The following is a 24,873-nucleotide window of genomic DNA, read 5'->3' on the forward strand; positions in this document are numbered from 1 at the left end:
GTGATGGAGCTAGGATTTGAATCTAGATAGTCTGACCAAAGAGCCCTCTATTTTCCACTGTAATATGTTAGCCCTATTCCCATAGTATAGTTTTGTTATACAATAAGCTTTGTTTATCCAGGTTCAAAGGTAGGTTTGGTTAATATATCTAGAGATATTTTATGAGCATCTGAACACCTAACATTTTCATGATTAGTTTTTATTTGTAGAAAGTTATACTTAATGAAAAACTTGGTTTCTCTTCTGTATTGTTATATAACAAATTACCTCCCTTAGTGATTTAAAATAACAGTAATCACTTCTTATTGCTTATGGTTTTTGTAAGTCAGAAATTCAAGCAGGGCACAATAGAGATACCTTCTCTCTCATCTCTGCTACCTAGAGTATCAGCTGGAAGAGTCAAAGGCTAGGGACTGGAATCATCTGAAGGGACCTGCTTCTGTAAGTCTGATTGTTGATGTTGGCTGTTGGCTGGAGGCTGGGATGAAAATGTTGCTTGGCACACCCACATGGGATTTCTCCATGCGGTCTGTTTTTGTTTGTTTGTTTGTTTGTTTTAATCATAGGTGGCTAGTTTCTAGGGGAAGTATCCTGAGAGAGTGAGATGGAGGACATATTGCCTTTTTTATCTCTCCTTGGGGGTTGCACAGCTTTATCTCTGTCACACTCTATTAGTAGAGACGGTTACAAAGTTCCACCCATGTTTAAGGCTTAAGAGAAGAAAAACAGACCTCATCTCTTGATGGAGATGTGTCAACATCACATGATTGGAAGAGCAGGTTGGATGGGATAACTCTATCTACCTATCAATCTATCATCTATCTATCTATCTATCTATCTATCTATCATCTATCTATTTATCTACCTTGTATGGCTGCATTTGGAAAATAGATTCTTCCACATATCCTCAAGTGGAAAACAACTGGAAAACTGGATAAGATCTAATTTCCACTTGCTAGAGAGTGCAATGTAAATTTCTTACTATACTTATCAATTTTAGTAACATTTTATAAATACTGTAAACCTATTGCTGCTTTAAAACAGAGAAGACATCAAGAAAAAGTAATCTTCGGTTAAGAGTTGTCTACTAAGGGGCAGTTTCTCTTGATTTAAAGTGGGTTTGTTTTGTCTTACAAGATTTCATCTCTATACTCTGCTGTAATGGTTAGAGTGTAAGTTTTGGATCCATACACACTGTTTAAAGCTCAATAGTCACATTTACTGGCTTTTTACCTTGGACGAGTTATTTAACTTCTCTAAGTCTCAGTTCCCTTCTCTATGAAATAGAGAATGATAATAGCTAGTTTATAGAAAAAATTGATGGTTAAAGGAAATAATACATGCAAAATACATGGCACAGAATAAGTCATTGTTATGTTTCCCTCCATTTAGAAATACGTCTTTAGAAGAACCCTCCTTTTTGGATCAGTCCATAAAGTAAGAAAACCTTTTCAAGCTATAATTCCCTTGTCATGTAGATTCCAAATAGGTTATGCTAAAAAAATTCACTTGAAAATCATAAAAATATATTGGCTTGTATTTTGTTTATATAACTTGAGGTATAAAAATTTGAGACCAGCCTAGATATAATGCCCAGAATTCTGGATTGTGGCACACTCACTAATTCATTAAAAAAAATCTCTACTGAGTACCCGTTATATGCCAGAATCACGCTAAGGGCTGGGCAAAAACAGTGAACAAGGTAGGCATACCCTAATATACAAACACATTACAAAGCCACATTTTTATTGTACGTTTTTGTTGTGTTAGATGTTGTTCTTCTGCTCCTTCCCCAACATCTTGACGATAGTTTATCCTCCATAATTTTAATGGTTTTAATGCTTCACATGTTCATTCACGTGACAATTGTCCAGGTCTTCCTTTTCATTTATTTTAGAAATTTTGAAGGAGTCAGAGAACATCTGTCTTACTGGAAGCCACAGAAAGTTTGACTCATAGATTAACATATATATATATATATATATATATCTCATAATATATAACACCTGTTTAGCCTCTATTACATTTAAAACACATTGAGTTCCAAGGGATTAATGGAGTAAGTTTGAAGTAGAAAGACTCGACACTCATATATTTCTTACTTAACATTTTAAGCTAGCTTCCTGCTTTTTGGCATCAAGAGGTGTACAATAACCCCAGGTAAAAACTCAGAAAAAAATTTCATCTCTGGTGTGCCAAGCTGTGCCTGAAGGAATCTTACTACTGCATTCTTAAATCCCTTAGTGCTTGGTGTGGTGAGGGAGAGTGTTGGTATTAGAGATTTTTTGAGCTCTAACTGTGCATTATTTGCTCTAAAATAATGCATTTTCCCTAGGTGTTAATGTTTTACATGACTTTTTCTCTGTACATATTCTTTGTACTTCTTTCATCTCAAATTAGTCTTTTACCAGTATTCTGTAATCATCAAATGAGCATATAATGCTCTTCCATGCAGTAAATATTTCTGAAGGAACTACAGAGAGGAGTTTCTAGAAAGCATGCCACTTAAGAAAAGAAAGTGGACTAAGTGCTTTTCTTTTTCTGTGATTGTCACAGTACATGTACTGTATCACTTAGGTGTTTTGAGGAAAAGGAATAAATGTGCATTTTATATTTCAACACTGCTCTAAGTGTACTTTATATATATATATTTTTTTGTTCTGGTAAATTAGGTTATGTTCTGTATTTTATCACTTCCTTTTTAACTGTTCTTTACTTTGGTACAATTTATTTTTACTGGAATAACAAAAGAAGAGCTATTCATGGGCTAATATTAGATAAATCAACAATGGGCCCAGCAAAAATATTTGCTTTCCACATACATATATCTTCTGGCTGTAAGTGTATTGTGTCGAAAGCAGTAGACTTGAAAATGATGGTTCCACTTAATTAAAATAAAACAGATTTGAAGTGAAGAATCATTAACACTGTTCACTAATTTTTATCTTTTGGAGTGATTCTTAAATGATCTGATAATTTTCTCTACTGCATATTGATTCAAGTATCCACATCAACATTTTTGAAGGCAGGCCTTATGTTGAAGGAGAAGAAAGAGGAGGTGGAGACCAAACAATCAATCAACCCAAAACACATGGAGTTTAAATCGCACAGACCTGGTTGTCATTTGCTGCCTTCCATACTCACTAGCTGTGTGATTTGGGGCAAGTTAGTTAACCTCTCTTTTATCTTGTATATTTTATCTGTGAAACACAGGTTATTCAGAGTAGAATAATATACCTGGCATACAGCAGATGCTCAAGTAAGCTTAGTTCTCCATCATTCTCCCTCATCTCTCATCCTTTTGGTAGTTACACACTGATAGGCTCCAACCTATATTAAGAGGCCATATGATAAGTATATAAAACTAATTGGTTTTGCTGTAACTAGTTTTTATCAAGTTGACTGATAGGTTTGATGTACATATCCAAAAAAGTACTCCAAAGAGAAAATTCAGCTTATTTATTTAAAAAAATATTTATTGAATAATACAGCATTCAAGGCACTATGGAGAACTCCTAGAGGTTGTAGAAATAAACAAAACACAAAAGTAAGGTCATTAGGGAGAACAAATTGCCATAATGCAAATCAGGATGAATTAAGTGCTACCAGAGAGATGTACAGCATTACATGGGGTTCAGAGAAAGTAGAGAGTATGTTATATTACAAGATAAAATTTCAAGTTGTATTTTATTCAGACATTAAAAATTTAAATTGGTGGAGATAGAGTGGTATTCAAGGCAGAAAATACAGCATGAACAATGCCCAGAAAGAAGCTAATAATTGTGGGGCAGAATTAGGCAGCAGTTGACACTTTTATACATCAGCCTTTTGTAACATAAGCTTGCAAACTAGTGTTCCATCCAGATTGCTTAACTTGTATTCCAAGTAAACTGTAGGTTGTGAAGAGATAGTGAAGGTTTCTGAGTAGGGGAGACTGGGAACCTCTTGAAGGCAAAAACTGATCCTTTCATCTTTGAATCACTAGTACCATGGACAGTACTAGCGCTTCAATGGATGATATTGAATGACTTTTCAAAATTTTGATTAATTCACTTCAGAGTGTACAGTATTTGAAAACAGAGACTATTGGGTTCTGTTGTTCTTCTTTGTATTATCAAAATACCTAATGCTTGCTATATACCTGATATGTTATATACTTAATATGTGTCAAGCACTGTTTTAAGCAATTTGTAGGTATGAACCTATAAGATAGGAAATGTTATATCTCAGATTTTTTCTTTTTACATCTTTATTGGAGCCTAATTGCTTTACAATGGTGTGTTAGTTTCTGCTTTATAACAAAGTGAATCAGTTATACATATGTTCCATATCTCTTGCCTCTTGCGTCTCCCTCCCTCCCACCGTCCCTATCCCACCCCTCTAGGTCACAAAGCACCGAGCTGATCTCCCTGTGCTATGTGGCTGCTTCCCACTAGCTATCTGTTTTACGTTTGGTAGTGTATATATGTCCATGCCACTCTCTCGCTTTGTCACAGCTTACCATTACCCCTCCCCATATCCTCACGTCCATTCTCTAGTAGGTCTGTGTCTTTACTCCTGTCTTACCCCTAGGTTCTCGTGATATTTTTTTTCTTAAATTCCATATACATGTGTTAGCATACGGTATTTGTATTTCTCTTTCTGACTTACTTCACTCTGTATGACAGACTTTAGGTCCATCCACCTCATTACAAATAGCTCAATTTCGTTTCTTCTTATGGCTGAGTAATATTCCATTGTATATATGTGCCACGTCTTCTTTGTCCATTCATCCGATGATGGACACTTAGGTTGTTTCCATTTCCTGGCTATTGTAAATAGAGCTGCAATGAACGTTTTGGTACATGACTCTTTTTGAATTATGGTTTTCTCAGGGTATATGCTCAGTAGTGGGATTGCTGAGTCATATGGTAGTTCTATTTGTAGTTTTTTAAGGAACCTCCATACTGTTCTCCATAGTGGCTGTACCAATTCACATTCCCACCAGCAGTGCAAGAGGGTTCCCTTTTCTCCACACCCTCTCCAGCATTTATTGTTTCTAAACTTTTTGATGATGGCCATTCTGACTGGTGTGAGATGATATCTCATTGTAGTTTTGATTTGCATTTCTCTAATGATTAATGATGTTGAGCATTCTTTCATGTGTTTGTTGGCAGTCTGTATGTCTTCTTTGGAGAAATGTCTATTTAGGTCTTCTGCCCATTTTTGGATTGCATTGTTTGTTTTTTTGTTATTGAGCTGCATGAGCTGCTTGTAAATTTTGGAGATTAATCCTTTGTCAGTTGCTTCATTTGCAAATATTTTCTCCCATTCTGAGGGTTGTCTTTTGGTCTTGTTTATGGTTCCTTTGCTGTGCAAAAGCTTTGAAGTTTCATTAGGTCCCATTTGTTTATTTTTGTTTTTATTTCCATTTCTCTAGGAGGTGGGTCAAAAAGGATCTTGCTGTGATTTATGTCATAGAGTGTTCTGCCTATGATTTCCTCTAAGAGTTTGATAGTTTCTGGCCTTACATTTAGGTCTTGAATCCATTTTGAGCTTATTTTTGTGTATGGCGTTAGGGAGTGATCTAATCCCATACTTTTACATGTAGCTGTCCGGGTTTCCCAGCACCACTTATTGAAGAGGCTATCCTTTCTCCTCTGTACATTCCTGCCTCCTTTATCAAAGATAAGGTGACCATATGTGCGTGGGTTTATCTCTGGGCTTTCTATCCTGTTCCATTGATCAATATTTCTGTTTTTGTGCAAGTACCATACTGTCTTGATTACTGCAGCTTTGTAGTATAGTCTGAAGTCAGGGAGCCTGATTCCTCCAGCTCCGTTTTTCGTTCTCAAGATTGCTTTGGTTATTCGGGGTCTTTTGTGTTTCCATACAAATTGTGAAATTTTTTGTTCTACTTCTGTGAAAAATGCCAGTGGTAGTTTGATAGGGATTGCATTGAATCTGTAGATTGCTTTGTGTAGTAGAGTCATTTTCACAATGTTGATTCTTCCAACCCAAGAACATGGCATATCTCTCCATCTATTTGTATCATCTTTAATTTCTTTCATCAATGTCTTATAATTTTCTGCATACAAGTCTTTTGTCTCTAGGTACGTTTATTCCTAGATATTTTATTCTTTTTGTTGCAATGGTAAATGGGAGTGTTTTCTTGATTTCACATTCAGATTTTTCATCATTAGTGTATAGGAATGCAAGAGATTTCTGTGCATTAATTTTGTATCCTGTAACTTTACCAAATTCATTGATTAGCTCTAGTAGTTTTCTGGTAGCATCTTTAGGATTCTCTATGTATAGTATCATGTCATCTGCAAACAGTGACAGCTTTACTTCTTCTTTTCCGATTTGGATTCCTTTTATTTCCTTTTCTTCTCTGATTGCTGTGGCTAAAACTTCCAAAACTATGTTGAATAAGAGTGGTGAGAGTGGGCAGCCTTGTCTTGTTCCTGATCTTAGTGGAAATGCTTTCAGTTTTTCACCATTGAGGATGATGTTGGCTGTCGGTTTGTCATATATGGCCTTTATTATGTTGAGGAAAGTTCCCTGTATGCCCACTTTCTGGAGGATTTTTATCATAAATGGGTGTTGAATTTTGTTGAAAGCTTTCTCTGCATCTATTGAGATGACCATATGGTTTTTCTCCTTCAATTTGTAATATGGTGTATCACATTGATTGATTTGCATATATTGAAGAATCCTTGCATTCCTGGAATAAACCCCACTTGATCATGGTGTATGATCCTTTAAATGTGCTGTTGGATTCTGTTTGCTAGTATTTTGTTGAGGACTTTTGCATCTATGTTCATCAGTGATATTGGCCTGTAGTTTTCTTTTTTTGTGACATCCTTGTCTGGTTTTGGTATCAGGGTGATGGTGGCCTCATAGAATGAGTTTGGGAGTGTTCCTCCCTCTGATATATTTTGGAAGAGTTTGAGAAGGATAGGTGTTAGCTCTTCTCTAAATGTTTGATAGAATTCGCCTGTGAAGCCATCTGGTCCTGGGCTTTTGTTTGTTGAAAGATTTTTAATCACAGTTTCAATTTCAGTGCTTGTGATTGTTCTGTTCATATTTTCTATTCCTTCCTGATTCAGTCTTGGCAGGTTGTGTGTTTCTAAGAATTTGTCCATTTCTTCCATGTTGTCCATTTTATTGGCATAGAGTTGCTTGTAGTAATCTCTCATGATCTTTTGTATTTCTGAAGTGTCAGTTGTTACTTCTCCTTTTTCATTTCTAATTCTATTGATTTGAGTCTTCTTCTTTTTTTCTTGATGAGTCTGGCTAATGGTTTATCCATTTTTTTTATTTTCTCAAAGAACCAGCTTTTAGTTTTATTGATCTTTGCTATTGTTTCCTTCATTTCTTTTTCATTTATTTCTGATCTGATCTTTATGATTTCTTTCCTTCTGCTAACTTTGGGGTTTTTTTTTTTCTTCTTCTTTCTCTAATTGCTTTAGGTGCAAGGTTAGGATGTTTATTCGAGATGTTTTTTGCTTCTTAAGGTAGGACTGTATTGCTATAAACTTCCCTCTTAGAACTGCTTTTGCTGTATCCCATAGGTTTTGGGTCATCGTGTCTCCATTGTCATTTTTTTCTAGGTATCTTTTTATTTCTTCTTTGATTTCTTCAGTGATCACTTCGTTATTAAGTAGTGTATTGTTTAGCCTCCATGTGTTTGTATTTTTTAAAGATCTTTACCTGTAATTGATATCTAGTCTCATAGCATTGTGGTCGGAAAAGATACTTGATACAATTTTAATTTTCTTAAATTTACCAAGGCTTGATTTGTGACACAAGATATGATCTATCCTGGAGAGTGTTCCATGAGCACTTGAGAAAAATGTGTATTCTGGTGTTTTTGGATGGAATGTCCTATAAATATCAATGAAGTCCATCTTGTTTAATGTATCATTTAAAGCTTGTGTTTCCTTATTTATTTTCATTTTGAATGATCTGTCCATTGGTGAAAGTGGGGTGTTAAAGTCCCCTACTATGAATGTGTTACTGTCGATTTCCCCTTTTATGGCTGTTAGTATTTGCCTTATGTATAGAGGTGCTCCTATGTTGGGTGCATAAATATTTACAATTGTTATATCTTCTTCTTGGATCGATCCCTTGATCATTATGCAGTGTCCTTCTTTGTCTCTTCTAATAGTCTTTATTTTAAAGTCTATTTTGTCTTATATGAGAATTGCTACTCCAGCTTTCTTTTGGTACCCATTTGCATGGAACATCTTTTTCCATCCCCTCACTTTCAGTCTGTATGTGTCTGTAGGTCTGAAGTGGGTCTCTTGTAGACAGCATATATATGGGTCTTGTTTTTGTACCCATTCAGCCAGTCTGTGTCTTTTGGTGGGAGCAATTAATCCATTTACATTTAAGGTAATTATCGATATGTATGTTCCTATTCCCATTTTCTTAATTTTTTTGAGTTTGTTATTATAGATCTTTTCCTTCTCTTGTGTTTCTTGCCTAGAGAAGTTCCTTTAGCAGTTGTTGTAAAGCTGGTTTGGTGGTGCTGAACTCTCTCAGCTTTTGCTTGTCTGTAAAGGTTTTAATTTCTCCATCAAATCTGAATGAGGTCTTTGCTGGGTAGAGCAATCTTGGTTGTAGGTTTTTCTCCTTCATCACTTTAAATATGTCCTGCCAGTCCCTTGTGGCTTGCAGAGTTTCTGCTGAAAGATCAGCTGTTAACCTTACAGGGATTCCCTTGTGTGTTATTTGTTGTTTTTCCCTTGTTGCTTTTAATATGTTTTCTTTGTATTTAATTTTTGACAGTTTGATTAATATGTGTCTTGGCGTATTTCTCCTTGGATTTATCCTGTATGGGACTCTTTGTGCTTCCTGGACTTGATTAACTATTTCCTTTCCCATATTAGGGAAGTTTTCAACTATAATCTCTTCAAATATTTTCTCAGTCCCTTTCTTTTTCTCTTCTTCTTCTGCAACCCCTATAATTCGAACGTTGGTGCGTTTAATGTTGTCCCAGAGGTCTCTGAGACTGTCCTCAGTTCTCTTCATTCTTTTTTCTTTATTCTGTTCTGCAGTAGTTATTTCCACTATTTTATCCTCCAGGTCACTTATCCGTTCTTCTGCCTCAGTTATTCTGCTATTGATCCCTTCTAGAGTGTTTTTAATTTCATTTATTGTGTTGTTCATCATTGCTTGTTTCCTCTTTATTTCTTCTAGGTCCTTGTTAAATGTTTCTTGCATTTTCTCTATTCTATTTCCGAGATTTTGGATCATCTTTACTATCATTATTCTGAATTCTTTGTCAGGTAGACTGCCTATTTCCTCTTCATTTGTTAGGTCTGGTGGGTTTTTATCTTGATCCTTCATCTGCTGTGTGTTTTTCTGTCTTCTCATTTTGCTTATCTTACTGTGTTTGGGGTCTCCTTTTTGCAGGCTACAGGTTTGTAGTTCCCATTGTTTTTGGTGTCTGTCCCCAGTGGCTAAAGTTGGTTCAGTGGGTTGTGTAGGTTTCCTGGTGGAGGGGGCTAGTGCCTGTGTACTGGTGGATGAGGCTGGATCTTGTCTTTCTGGTGGGCAGGTCAACGTCTGGTGGTGTGTTTTGGGGTGTCTGTGGACTTATGATTTTAGGAAGCCTCTCTGCTAATGGGTGGGATTGTGTTCCTGTCTTTCTAGTTGTTTGGCATAGGGTGTCCAGCACTGTAGCTTGCTGGTCGTTGAGTAAAGCTGGGTGTTGGTATTGAGATGGAGATCTCTGGGGGATTTTTGCCATTTGATATTACATGGAGCTGGGAGGTCTCTTGTGGACTAGTGTCCTGAAGTTGGCTCTACCACCTCAGAGGCACAGCACTGACTTCTGGCTGCAGCACCAAAAGTCCTTCATCCACATGGCTCAGAATAAAAGGGAGAAAATATAGAACAAAAGAAAGAAAGAGAGAAAGAAAGAAAGAAAGGAAGGAAGGGAGGGAGGAAGGAAGGAAGGGAGGAAGGAAGGAAGGATAAAAGAAAATAAAGTAAGGTAAAATAAAGTTATTAAAATAAAAAAATAATTATTAAGAAAAAAATTATTTTAAAGTAAAAAAAAAAAAAATGAACGGATACAACCCTAAGACAAATGGTAAAAGCAAAGCTCTACAGACAAAATCTCACACAGAAGCATACACATACACACTCACAAAAAGTGGGAAAGGGGAAAAAATAATAAATCTTGCTCGCAAAGTCCACCTCGTCAATTTGGGATGATTTGTTGTCTATTCAGGTATTCTACAGATGCAGGGTACATCAAGTTGATTGTGGCGATATAATCCACTGCTCCTGAGGCTGCTGGGAGGGATTTCCCTTTCTCTTCTTTGTTCGCACAGCTCTCGGGGTTCAGCTTTGGATTTGGCCCCGCCTCTGCGTGTAGGTCGCCGGAGGGCATCTGTTCTTCGCTCAGACAGGACGGGGTTAAAGGAGTCGCTGCTTCGGGGGCTCTGGCTCACTGAGGCCGGGGGGAGGGAGGGGTACGGTTGCAGGGCGAGCCTGCAGCAGCAGAGGCCGGCGTGACGTTGCACCAGCCTGAGGCGCGCCGTGCGTTCTCCAGGGGAAGTTGTCCCTGGATCCCGGGACCCTGGCAGTGGCGGGCTGCACAGGCTCCCCAGAAGGGAGGTGTGGAGAGTGACCTGTGCTCGCACAGAGGCTTCTTGGTGGCAGCAGCAGCAGCCTTAGCGTCTTGTGCCCGTCTCTGGGGTCCACGCTGTTAGCTGTGGCTCGCGCCCATCTCTGGAGCTCCTTTAAGCAGCACTCTTAATGCCCTCTCCTCGCGCACCAGGAAACAAAGAGGCAAGAAAAAGTCTCTTCCCTCTTCAGCAGGTCCAGACTTTTTCCTGGACTCCCTCCCGGCTAGCCATGGTGCACTAACCTCCTGCAGGTTGTGTTCACGCTGCCAGTCCCCTCCCTGTGATCTGACCGAAGCCGGAGCCTCAGCTCCCAGCCCCGCCCACCCTGGCGGGTGAGCAGACAAGCCTCTCGGGCTGGTGAGTGCTGGTGGGCACCGATCCTCTGTGTGGAAATCTCTCCACTTTGCCCTCTGCACCCGTTACTGCTGTCTCCTTCATAGGTCCGAAGCTCCCCCCCTCCGGCAGCCACAGTCTCCACCCGTGAAGGGGCTTCTAGTGTGTGGAAACCTTTCCTCCTTCACGGCTCCCTCCCACTGGTGCAGGTCCCGTCCCTATTCTTTTGTCTGTTTTATTCTTTTTTCTTTTGCCCTACCCAGGTATGTGGGGAGTGTCTTGCCTTTTGGGAGGTCTGAGGTCTTCTGCCAGCATTCAGTAGGTGTTCTGTAGGAGTTGTTCCACGTGTAGATGTATTTCTGATGTATCTGTGGTAAGGTGATCTCCGCGTCTTACTCTTCTGCCATCTTCCCCCTCTCTCTCAGATTTTTAACGCCTGAAATTTGGTGTTTCAAAATGATTGGGATGTATTAATAAAAAGAGTAAAGTTTTTTGTAGTTGTTATTGAGGTGGTTGTTTCTGTTTCACGTCAAGGAAGAGAGTGAAGGAGTAAGAGAAGCAAAGTACCTGCCATATATATCATGCAGTTCTTTAATGTCTCCATGCATTTAGTGCCTAGTGCCTGCCAGGCATTGTGCTACTTGCAAACTGACTAAAACGTGGTTGCTATGCTGGAAACTAACATGTGGATACATAATTAGAGCATGATATGATAATTGCCTAGGGCTTAGTATGTGCTTTTTAAGAATTTGTTAAACGAATGTGTAGTAAGCGGTTATAATAGTGCTGTAACTGTAGAGATAGGTAGACAAGGCCATGATAGACATTCAGAATCATACTGTATGTTATTTACATATGTAAATATCTATAAAGAGTTCTGGATTTTCCAGACAAGAAGTTTATGAAAATAATTCAGACATGGATATAGGAACAACTAGTTTCATTGGATCCAGTCAAGGAATGGAAACTGTAATAGGTTAAGAACATAATTGTGCTTGAGTATTAGATAATGTGTATATTTTGTTTCAGGAAGGTGGATTGTGAGACTACTCCTTTTAAAGGACATGATGGTTTAGTGAGACTAGATCTACTTGTCTGTTTAGTGAGACTAAACTTATTTGTCTCTTACTCTGTTAAGAAAAATAGCCCTGCATGTCAGCATCAATACAACCAACACAAATCTATGGTTGCTATATAGCCTCAGCTAGTTGAGAAGCAAACCCCAAACTTATTAGGAAGAAAACCCCAAATTGCATTGGATAATAAACCTAAATTTCTTGAAAACACAAAATTGTGTCTTTTGTGAATTATCATATTTAATTTTGGGAGGATTTAACATTAAATTTTAAGAAGATGATTAAATCAAATCCATAGTATTCATAGTTTTGTTATATTTGGAAATAATTTGTGAATTTTTGGTATTTTGAGTACTTGTAACATTTAAGAGAATTTGGCATTTTAAGAGTATAATTTGCCAATTTAAAGTTCCTAACAGATTAGACTTGTGATTACAATTAAAAATTTGTCACTGAGTAATTGTGAATTTTTTATAACAGGATAACATTATTTTCCTAAACTTGTAAGAAGTATTGGTATTTAATGAGAAATTAAGATTGACTATATTATGCTTAAATTTTTATGTTTATAATAACTCAAGTACTTGGGATGGTTTGTCTATTAGACAATCAATTTACTTAAAAGTAGAATATAACATGCTAAATGTATAAATGCAGGATGAAATATTTAAGGACATTTAAATAAATAAAATCCCTTTTTCTTTTTTAGCTTAACTAAAAATTTGTCCATTTTGTTGATATTTTTAAAGACCCAACTTTTGGATTTATTTTCTCTCTGGTTTTCATAACCTTTCTTATTCATTTCTACTATTATTCTATTATTTCTTACTTCTATATTTCTACTATTATTCTATTATTTCTTACTTCTACTTGCTCTAAGTTTAGTCCGCTCTTTTCCCCCCCAGTGTTTTAAGGTGGAAGTCTCAGTTGTTGATTTGACATATATTTTTCCTTTTTTAATGTAGGCATTTATAGCTATAATTTTCCCTTCTATGCAAGATTTTTGCTGCATCTCATAATTTTTGGAACATTGTATTTTCATTCTTCTCAAAGTATTTTATAATTTCTCTTTTGATTTCTTTTCCCACCCATTGGCTATTTAGAATTGTTTTGCTTAATTTCCAAAATATTTGTGAATTTCCAAAATTTCTTCCTGTTACAGATTTCTAATTTCATTCCATTGTAGTCATAGATCATATTTTGTATGATTTTAATTCTTTTAAATGTATTGAAAATTCTTTTAGAATATTCTCTACTGGAGAATATTCTATGTTCCCTTGCGAATAATTGCATTCTGTTGTTTTTGGTTGGAATGTTTTCTAAGTGTTGGTCAGGTCTGTGTGGTTTATAATGTTGTCCAAGTCTTTTATTACCTTTTTGATCTCTCAACCTATTTCTATCTTTAAATCTAAACTGTGTCTCCTGTGGAAAGCATATTGGTTGATCTTGTTTTTTATCAAATCTGACAATTTCTGTCTTTTGATTGGATTTTCTAATCAAATTACAGTTAATACTATTATTGATATAGTTGAATTTGTCTGCCATTACTTTTGCCTTCAGTAAATCTTATGTCTTTTTTATTCTTCTATTCTTCCTTGTACTAAGCAAGTATTTTCTAGTGTGTAACATTTCAATTTCTTTAATATATTTTTTTCTAGACTTTTTGAGTTAATTTCTTAGTGATTGAGCTAGGAATTACTATATATGCAGCTTCCTTATCAAAATATGCTTTTGATTTATACTGCTTATGGTGAGACACAGAAACTTACTTTATACAGTAACTCCCCTACATATGAATGAATTCCATTCCGAGAGTGCATTCATAAGTACAATTTGTTGGTAAGTCCAACAAAGTTAGCCTAGGTACACAGCTAACACAATCAGCTATATAGTACTGTACTAAAATAGGTTTATAATACTTTTCACACAAATAATACATAAAAAACAAACTTAAAAAATAAAGAAAACAGTTTTTTTTGTGTGTGTGGTACGCAGGCCTCTCACTGCCGTGGTCTCTCCCATTGCGGAGCACAGGCTCCGGACGCGCAGGCTCAGTGGCCATGGTTCCTAGGCCCAGCTGCTCCGCGGCATGTGGGATCTTCCCAGACCGGGGCACGAACCCGCGTCCCCTGCATTGGCAGGCAGACTCTCAACCACTGCACCACCAGGGAAGCCCAACAAAACATTTTTAATCTTACAGTCCAGTACCTTGAAAAGTACAGTAGTACAGTACAACAGCTGGCATACAGAGGCTGGCATCGAGTGAACAGGCAAGAAGAGTTACTAACTGGAGGAGTGACAGGAGGTGGGAGATGGTAGAGCTGAAGGATCATCAGCAATGGGAGATGGAGTGCAATCTGCAATTTCACTCACAGCTGACTTTGATGGCGCAGGTTCTGGTTCCTTGCTGGATTCAATTCTATCTACCCTCTTGAAAAAATGATCCAGTGATGTCTGGGTAGTAGCTCTTTTTTTCTCCTCATAGATGACATGGTTGTACTGGATGCATTCTGAACGGCTGCTGCAACCTTCATGTACCATTCTACATTTGGGTTCTGTGCCTCAAAAACTAACAAACAGTGCCTCCTCAAATAAAGAAAATCCCCTTGCCATTTCCTGTGTCATGAATCTTCGGTTCTTCAGTTACTTCTTCCTCTTGTCTCTCTTCTTCCTTTCTCTGGGCACATTCACATCTTTGAAAGTTTGCAACTTGAAGGTTCATATGTGGGGGACTTTCTGTATAGCTCTATTCCTTCTTCCCAATTTTTGTGTAGTTATCATTGTACATTTTACTTCTATGCATGTTCCAAAACCAACAATCTATTGTTATAATAATTTATATACTTTTATGGTTTTAAAGAAGTTGAGAGAAAAAGGAGATCAAGCATGTATTTATAAAGTTTGTTATATTAACATTTTTATTTACCTTTCTGGATTCTTTTTATCTGTTCCTTTGGTTCATGTTACTGTCTGATGTCATTTTCTTAATCCAATAGAACTCTACTCTTTTGTACCTCCTTTGTGCCCTTATTATCAAATATATTTCTATCTACTCTATCCCAATAATATTCATATTGTTTTACAAAATTACTTTTTAAATTACTTAAGAGAAAAATTCATATTGTTTTACAAAATTACTTTTTAAATTACTTAAATTACATCATATATATATGATAACATATATATTGTATTGAATAATTCTGCCATTATCTTTACGTATGCCTCTGTGTGTGTTTATATATATATTCCAGTTACTCTCTGAGTCACATTCTTTCAGACTTAAAAAACTTCCTTTAGTATTTATTGTAAGGTATGCCTACTAGAGATGGACTTTTTCAGTTTTTATTTCAGAAAGCCTTTATTTTGCCTTCCTCCTGAAACATCTTTGCTGAATATGAGATTCTTTTTTTTTTTTTTCCCTGCACTGCTTCCACTCCACTGTATACTGGCCTTTATTGTTTCTGATGAAAAATTAGCTGTTCATTGTATTGGAGTTCCTTTGTACATAACAAGTCCTTTTTCTCTTGTTGCTTTCAAGATTTTCTGCTTGTCATTGGCTTTTTATGTTTTTAATATGGTGTGTCTTTGTTGTGAATTACTTTGTATTTACCTCTTTGGAGTTAATTTAGCTTATTGAATCTGAAGATTAAAGATTTTCATCACATTTGGGAAGCTTTTACTCATTATTTCTTTGAATATTTTCTGCTCTTTTCTCACCCTTATTTCCTTCTGGTACTCAGGTACTTAATGGTGTCCCACATTTCTCTATGGGGCTGTTTATTTTTCTTTATTCTTTTCTCTCTGTTCTTTGGATTATAAAATCTCTCTTGATTTATCTTTAAGATTTCTATTTATTTTCTGTCAGCTTAAATTTACTGTTGAGCCCCTCTAGGGAAATTTTAATTTTATATTAGTTATTATACTTTTCACTTCATAATTTCCTTCTGGTTCTTTGTTATAAGTTTATAATTTAATTTCTGTTAATCTTATAATATCTGTCTATTAATAAATATTCTCTTTTTGTGAGACATTGTCATGATACCTTTGTTTATTTTGTTAAGCCTATGCTTAGTATATTTTTAATGGCTGATTTGATGCCTTTGTTATATCCGAGATCTGGACCCTTTCACAGGCAATTTCTGTTTCCTGATTTTTTTCCCCCTGTATATGGGTCACATTTTCCTGTTGCTTTACGTGGCTCAAAATTTTAAACTGAATACTGGACAATAAACTGTGTGGATTCTTTTTTCTCCTCCAGAGCTTGTTGTTGCGGTTTGCTTGTTTATTCTTTTGAAGACTTTGCTTGACTATTTTTGTGAAGTCTATTTTCCCCACAGTGTGCAGCCTCTGACATCACTTCTCAGAGGGGAAAAAAAAACTCACCTATGCAGTCACACTAGATGATTCTTTAGCAGGGTTCTTTTTGACTGTGTTGTGTCCTGACCACTCTATTGAGCCAGCTGCTTCTATTGGTATCATACTCAGACTTAGGCTCTATTAATTGCTGTCTGATTGCAGTATTGTTGCATCAGTACCCTGGGGCATAAATTGCTCCACAATCTGATGCAATTAAATTCAAGTTCCTTTGCTGATTTAGTTTTTAAGACTAGTCTCTTAGATAGGTTATGTCTCCAGGAAGACTTCTTAGTTGTCTCTTTCTCTGGTTCTCTCTGGTAAACTAGCTGGTCTATGATTTAGCAAGGGCTATCAGCCTCCTCTTAATTACTTACTGCCAGCCAAAATCTCCATTGTTTTTGAGAGCACTCTTAAGGTTTTTAACTTTTAACACTCTTCCAAATAAAGTCAATTTCCTTGGGAAGAGCTTCAGTGCTCTCTGTTCTTATTGCCTACTTCTCCTCTTCAGCAAAGTCTCTGAACCACTACTCCATAGCTGGTTATAGAACAGTGTCCTACTTTTCCTAGAGTGGCATTTCTTCTTTATAAGCAGCACAATGGGAGGAGGTGATAACCTCTGGTCTTCTTGGCTTGCCTCTTCTGGAACATAACTGTTTTACTAGCAAGCTAGAGTGAGGGTAATTGGGACCCCTGTATTCTATGTCACACATGAAGTATAGCTTCTTCTCTATAAGTAGGAACTGGGTGGGAAAAGTGAGCCCTAAATCTCTCGGCTGCACTTGTCTGGAATTTACCTCAGTATCATGGAACTTGGTATTATAAGAAATGCTGGTGACCTGCCCAACCTATGAAAATAACATAACATTTCTCAGTGAGCTTGGGAGAGAGGGAGTACCATCTTCTTGATTATACCTGCCAAGATTAGAGCTTTCATCATGTTGATTGAGGGCAGGGAGGAAGGGTTCAGGTAATAGCTCAAGTACAATAGATTTTTACTTTTCTCACTGAGATTTAGTATATTTTCTTCAATACATATTTCTTAGTTTTCTGTAAGCCCTTGGGATAATTCTTGGAAACCTTAATTTTTTTTAAATACAATTTTCACTAATTCTGGTTATTTCACTAGAGAACTAGTCCATGAAACACCTCATACTACCAATCTGTAAGTGACCAATAACAGTATTTTTAAACTTTCCTGAAGAATTTATGCTCCACCAGACAGTCATAGAGAATAGAAAGGACAAAAAGTTCTTACAGAGAAGACCATGTGGAAGAGAATTAGTGAGCTTGAAGATAAAAATATAGAAATGATACAGATAAAAGAGAGGGAGAGAACTAAGATCTAAAAAAAATAAGGAAATTCTACAAGAACTACCTGACTCCATTAAGAAGGACAGCATAAAGATAATGGGTATCCCAGAAGGAGAAGGGAGGGAGAAGGGAGCAGAGAATTTATTTTAAAAAATAATAGCTGAGAAGCTCCCAAACGTGGGGAAGGAACTGGATATACGAGTTCATGAAGCTAAAAGAACACCTAATTACCTCAATGCAAAATAACCTTCTTCATGACACATTATATTAATACTATCAAAAGTCAATAACAAAGATATAATTTTAAAGGCAGCCTGGGATGGGGAAATGGTAACCTATAAAGGAACCCCCATTAGGCTATCAGCAGATTTCTCAGGAGAAGCTCTACAGGCCAGGAGAGATTGGAATGACATACTCAAAATATTAAAAGATAAAAACTGTCAGCCAAGAATACTCTATCCAGCAAAGTTATCCTTCAAAGTGAAGGAGAAATAAAGGCTTTACCAAACAAAGGCTGAGAGAGTTAATCACCACTATACCTGCTTTATAAGAAATGTTGAAAGAAGCTCTTCTACCTGAAACAAAAAGGCAAAAGTATACAAAACTTTGAACAATGTATTACATAGACAGACAGAATCATAAATTTGAAACTCTATCTCAGAATAGGTTGTTAACCACTTAATTATAGCATAAAAGTTAAAGGGAAAAAAAACAGTAAAAATAACCATAGCTACTTTAATTTGTTAGCAAACATACAACATAAAAAGGGAAATTTTGAGAAAACAAAAACATAAAAGAGGAAGAGGAAAAGGATGGAATCCTTACAGGCAAATGAAGACACAATGCTATCAGCAGAAAAAGGACTATTCTATCTATGATATGTTTTATATAAACCTCATGGTAACCACAAAACATAAATCTAGAGCACAGATGTGAAACAAAAAAAGAGAAACTGAAAAAAACATCATAGAAAACCACCAATCTAAAGATACAGAGGGGCTGTATGGATTAAAATAAGACCCAACTATATGCTGCATTCAGGGGTCTCCTCTTAGCTCTAAAGACAAACATAGTCTCAAAGTGAAGGGATGAAAGATGATACTCCAAGCAAATGGCAGCCAAAAGAAAGCAAGTATAGCCATACTCATGTATTCATATCAGACAAAATAGAGTCAAGCCAAAAAAGGTAATAAGAAACAAAGATGGACCTTATATAATGATAAGAGAGTCACATTCTCAAGAAGACATAATAGTTATTATAATATATGCACCTAACATAGGAGCACCAAATATATAAAGCAATTATTAGCAGACCTAAAGAGAGAAATTGATGGCAACACAATAATAGTAGGGGACTTTATTACCCTATTTACATCAATGGATAGATCATCCAGACAGAAAGTCAAGAGTTCCTTAAATGAAACATGAGACCAGATGGACTTATACAGAAAAGAACCATAGAATTATACAGAACATTCCATCTCAGTGCAACAGAATACACATTCTTCTCAAGTGGGCATGTAACATCCTCAAGGGTAGATCATATGTTGGGACACAAAACTAGTCTCAATAAATTAAGATCTAAATCATATCAAGCATGTTTTCTGACCACAATGGTCTGAAACTAGAAATCAAATACAAGAAGAAGCTGGAAAAATCACAAGTATGTGAAGACTAGGCAACATGGTACTGGACAACTATTGAGTCAATGAAGAAATCAAAGGAGAAATAAACAAATACCTGAATACAAATGAAAATGAAAATATGACATATCACAATCTGTGGGATGCAGCAAAAGCAGTACTAAGAGGGAAGTTTATAGCAATATAGGCCTACATCAAGAAACAAGAGAAATCTCAAACAATCTAATATTATAGCTAAAGGAACTAAAAAATGAACAAACAAAACCCAAGAGACAAAAATGACAATAGAAAAGACAATGAAGCTAAGAACTTGTTCCTTGAAAAGATAAAATTGACAAGCTTTTAACTAGACTCATGAAGAAAAAAAGAGAGAAGGCTCAGATAAATAAAATCAGAAGCAAAAGAGAGGAAATTATAATAGATACCATAGAAATACAAAAAAATATAATAAAATACTACAAACAGCTATTTGTCAACAAATTGGACAACCTATAAAAAAATGGATAAATTCTTAGAATCATGCAACCTTCTGAAACTTAATAATGAAGGAATAGAAAATTTGAACAGATCAGTTACCAGTATGAAATCAAATCACTGATCAGAAACCTCTCAACAAACAAAAGTCCAGGACCAGACAGGTTCACTGGTGAATTCTACCAAAAATTCAAAGATTTAATACCTATCCTTCTCACACTCTTCTAAAAAATGTAATGAATGGGAATGCTTCCTAACTCATTGTACAAGGCCAATATTACCCTGATACCAAAACCAGACAAAGACCCCACACCAAAATGAAAATTATAGGACAGTATCTCTGATGAACATAGATGCAAAAATCCTCAACAAAATATTGGGACACTGAATACAGCAATATATTAAAAGGATCATGCACTGTGATCAAGTAGGATTTATTCCAGAGATTCAAGGATGGTTTCACAAATCAACCAACCAACATGATATACCACATGAACAAAATTAAAGATAAAGATCATATGATCATCTCAATAGATTCAGAAAAAGCATTTGAAAAAGTTAACACCCATTTATGATAAAAACTTTCAATAAAATAGGCATAGAAGAAATGTGTCTCAACATGATGAAGTCCATATATGACAAACCCACAGCTAACATCATACTCAATGGTGTAACACTGAAAACTATCCCTCTAAGGTAGGAACAAGACAAGGATGCCCACTCTCTCCACTTTTATTCAACACAGTATTGGAAGTGCTGGCCAGAGTAATTAGGCAAAAAAAGAAATAAATGACATCCAGCTCAGAAAGGAAGAAGTAAAACTATCACTATTTGCAGATGACATATTTTCTCTATAGAAAACCCTCAAGATTCCACCAAAAACCTGTTATTAGAAATAATGAACAAATATAGTAAAATTCCAGAATACAAAATCAATATACAAAAATCTCTTATGTTTCTATATACTAACAACTAACTATCAGAAAAAGAAATTAAGAAAACAATGCTGTTTGCCATTGCAACAAAAAGAATAAAATAACTAGAAATAAATTTTTCACCAAGGAGGTGAAAGGCCTGTACACTCAAAACTATAAGATACTGTTGAAAAAAACTAAATACACAAAGAAATGGAAAGATAGTCTGTGATTATTGATTGGAAGAATTACCATTGTTAAAATGTCCATATTATTTAAAGCAACCTACAAATTCAATACAATCCCCATCAAAATTTCAATAACATTTTTCACAGAAATAAAACCCCCAAAATCCTAAAATTTATGTGGAACCACAAAAGACTCCAAATAGTCAAAGCAATCTTCAGAAAAAAGAATAAAACTGGGGGTTATCACACTCCAAGATTTCAAATTATACTACAAAGCTATAACAATCAAAACAGCATAGTATTTGCAGAAAAACTCACACAGAGATCAATGAAACAGAATTGAGAGCCCAGAAATAAACTCATACATATATGGACGATTAATTTTCAACAAAGGAGCCAAGAATATACAATGGGAAAGTAAATGTTGCTGGGAAAACTGGACAGTCATATGCAAAAGAATGAAACTAGAACACTGTCTTAAAAAAAAACACAAAAATCAACTCAAAATAGATTAAAGAATGAATGTAAGATCTGAAACTGTAAAACTCCTGGAAGAAAACATAGGTAGTATTCTCTTTTAGACTGGTCTTAGCAGTATCTTTTTGGATATGTTTCCTCAGGCAAGGGAAACAAAAGCCAAAATGAACAAACAGGTCTACATCAAAATGAAAACTTCTACACAGTAAAGGAAACCATCAGAAAAATGAAAAGCAACTTAGCAAATGGGATAAGATATTTTCAAACCACATATCTGATAAGGAGTTAATATCCAAAAGACATAAATAACTCATACAACTCAATAACAACAAAATCAAACAACCTAATTTTAAAAATGGGCAGAGGATCTGAATAGGCATTTTTCCAAAGAGATACAGATGGCCAACAGACACATGAAAAGATGTTCAGCACCACTAATTATTAGGGAAATTCAAATCAAAACCACAATGAGATATCACCTCATGTCAGTTAGAATGGCAATTATAAAAAAAAATAAAAAGTATTGGAGAGGAGGATAAAGGGAATTCTCTTACACTGTTGGTGGGAATGTAAATTGGTTAGCCACTATGGAGAACAGTATGGAGATTCTTTAAAAAAATAAGAACAGAATTACCATATGATATGCACCCTGAAGTTCATTGCAGCTTTATTTACAATAGCCAAGATACGAAAACAACCTAAATGCCCTGATGGATGAATGGATAAAGAAGGTGTGGTATATATACATACAATGAAATACTACTCAGCCATAAATAAATAAATATATTTTTTCATATATATATATATATATATAATCTTGCCATTTGTGAAAATCTTGCCATTTGTGAAAACCCAGTGGACCTTGAGGATTTTATAAGTGAAATAAGTCAGGTGGAGAAAGACAAATTTTGTATGATTTAACTCATGGAATAAAAAAACAAATAAAACAAAAACAAACACGCAGATACAGAGGACAGAATAGTGGTTACCAGAAGGGAAATAGTGTTGGGGGTGGCAAAATGGGTCAATGGGGTCAACTGTACGGTGGTGGATGGATACTAAACTTTTGGTGGTGAGCACACTGTAGTGTACAAAAGTCAAAATATAATGTTGTGCACATGAAATTTATATAAAATTATAATCCAGTTACTTCAATAGAGTGTTATAAATTTTTTTAAAAAGTTCGTTCTTTACTACATGTGCTTCTATAATTTTAGAATGTGCCAAGTTGTCTGCCTTTTCTTGCTCTATCAGTTACCATGCCAGTGTGGTTTCTCTGTGATCAACACTGGATGACGAGTTTACTGCATTATGGCAGGTACAAGAAAAAATTATTTAATCAACTAAATTGTTTACGAGAGCATAAGATTTATGGAACTCAAGGCACATCTAAATTTTCCTTTAGAATGAGGACATTTATTCATCCTGCAACCTATGTTGAATGCTGGTGGCTGAGTAGAAATAATTCAGAGAAAATCTGGGATTGTGTGGGGAGATACGGAGTTACCAGAGATCATGACTATTTCTGGATAGAGACAGCAGGAGTAGTAGTATGCCCAAGAGAGCATATAGACTTGAGGAACTGCAAGAAGCTTAGTGTGACTGGAGCATAAGTTTGGAGGTAAAATGTAGCAAGATATTTGATGGTAGATTTAAGGAAGGCTAGATCATGAAGTCAATTTATGTTAGGCTTAGCAATCTCCATTAACCTGAAAAGTGGCATTGTCCCTCAGTTATGAGAAGAGTTGGATTGCAGTACATTTAAAAAACATTTCTCCTGTGGGTCACCCTTTGGTTTTATTTGAATTGAATTTTCTCTATTTTTCATGAAATATCCTTAGTCAGGACTTGTATGAAGCGGAATATAGTATTTCTAAGAGAGATAAAAAGTATCTAAAGCAGAGCTGGAGGGTATGAATGGATGCAAAGGCATCTTTAATTCCCCTGGCATCATAAGAACAGGTGAATTATTACTAAACCATGGAGAACTCGGCATCTAAATCATAGATGGAACTTCATAACTGGAACCTATCAGAGAAATGATATTGTCAAAACAGTTACAGCTCTATTATGCTGTCCACTTTAGCCAGGTCACACACACAGTTGGATTAGTAACAGCTCTAGGCTAGCTGAGTTAAAATTGGATAGAACCAAAACAGATTCATAAGGTCTTGTGTCTTTTGGGTATGACAGGAAACCCTGGGGAAAAGATAATATCCACAATTTCTGTCCCACTGGGCTGTTCATTGTCAGACTAAAGGGGATTTGGAAAATTGTTTATTTACACTTAATTTGGTGAATTGTTCCCTTGGCCCTTAACTCTCACAGTTGCATTTACATAATTATAATTACAACATAGTTATTTCTGATAATTTTAAGCAAGTGAAAGATGTTTTTCCCCTGTGCCCATATCAGGCATGTAATTGGAGCTCAGTAGATAGATCTTGACTTATTTGGAAGTGAAGGATCACAGTCATTCTCATGGTACCTCTTTTAAATAGAGTCTGGCACAGGTTCTGTCACTTAAAGACTCACCAATTCCTATTTTTTAATCATATTGAAACTAGCTGACATTTTGTCCCCATTGTGTATTGATGTGTTTCTTGTGAAAGTAGAGTTCAGATGCTTAAAGAATTTCCCAGTCCTTTCTTCTATCCCTTAATCTCCTTAGAGTTGATAGTGAACCCCTGGAATCAGGGTGACATCCCTAATCCCACACTGCCCATGAGATAAATTTGTCTTTCTTCTTTTTTTCAATATGTTTGTTAATAAATGGAAAGGTGAATTGATTTTTAGAAAGAATTGGGAAACATAGGAAATCTGGAATTCCTTTCCACAGGGAATAATATCTATGAAATAGTATGGGTATACTGTATTAGAGAAGATTAGATAAAATGGTACCTCTGTATGGAAAAAAGCAATTTCTATGGGAGTTATTTTAGACTTATAAGGATTTAGAAACTTTTAAAAGTATCTTTATTACAAAAATTGTTTGAGTATTTGGAAAATATAGAATATTCAAAGAACAAAATTAAAATTATGTATATTCTCATTTTTAAATTATAACTTCTGTTAATTTGAAGTATGTCTTAACATCTTTCTTCTATATGATTTTTTAAAAATTAGATCATACCTTTTTTCCTTCTTCACATTATTGTTTGCATGTTTCCACATTACTAAATAATCTTAAAAATATTTTTATCTGGTCTCAGTTTGTTAGACATTTAGATTGTTTCTATTTTTCTCTGCACTGAATAATGGCATGATAATCTTTATTATCCATGATTATTAGCCCTTTTATTATTTCTTATGACACTATTAGAAAAAAAATCACTCAATCACAAGATCTGAAATAAATGAAGGATGCTAAATATTAAGCCATCTATATTATCCTATGTTATTAATTGATCATGACTCTTTTTCTGCTACTGAACCTGATCAAGACCTCAAAATACTTTATTTTTCTAGTATATTTA

This window comes from Orcinus orca, chromosome 1, assembly GCF_937001465.1.
Source record: "Orcinus orca chromosome 1, mOrcOrc1.1, whole genome shotgun sequence".
Lineage (NCBI taxonomy): Eukaryota > Metazoa > Chordata > Mammalia > Artiodactyla > Delphinidae > Orcinus > Orcinus orca.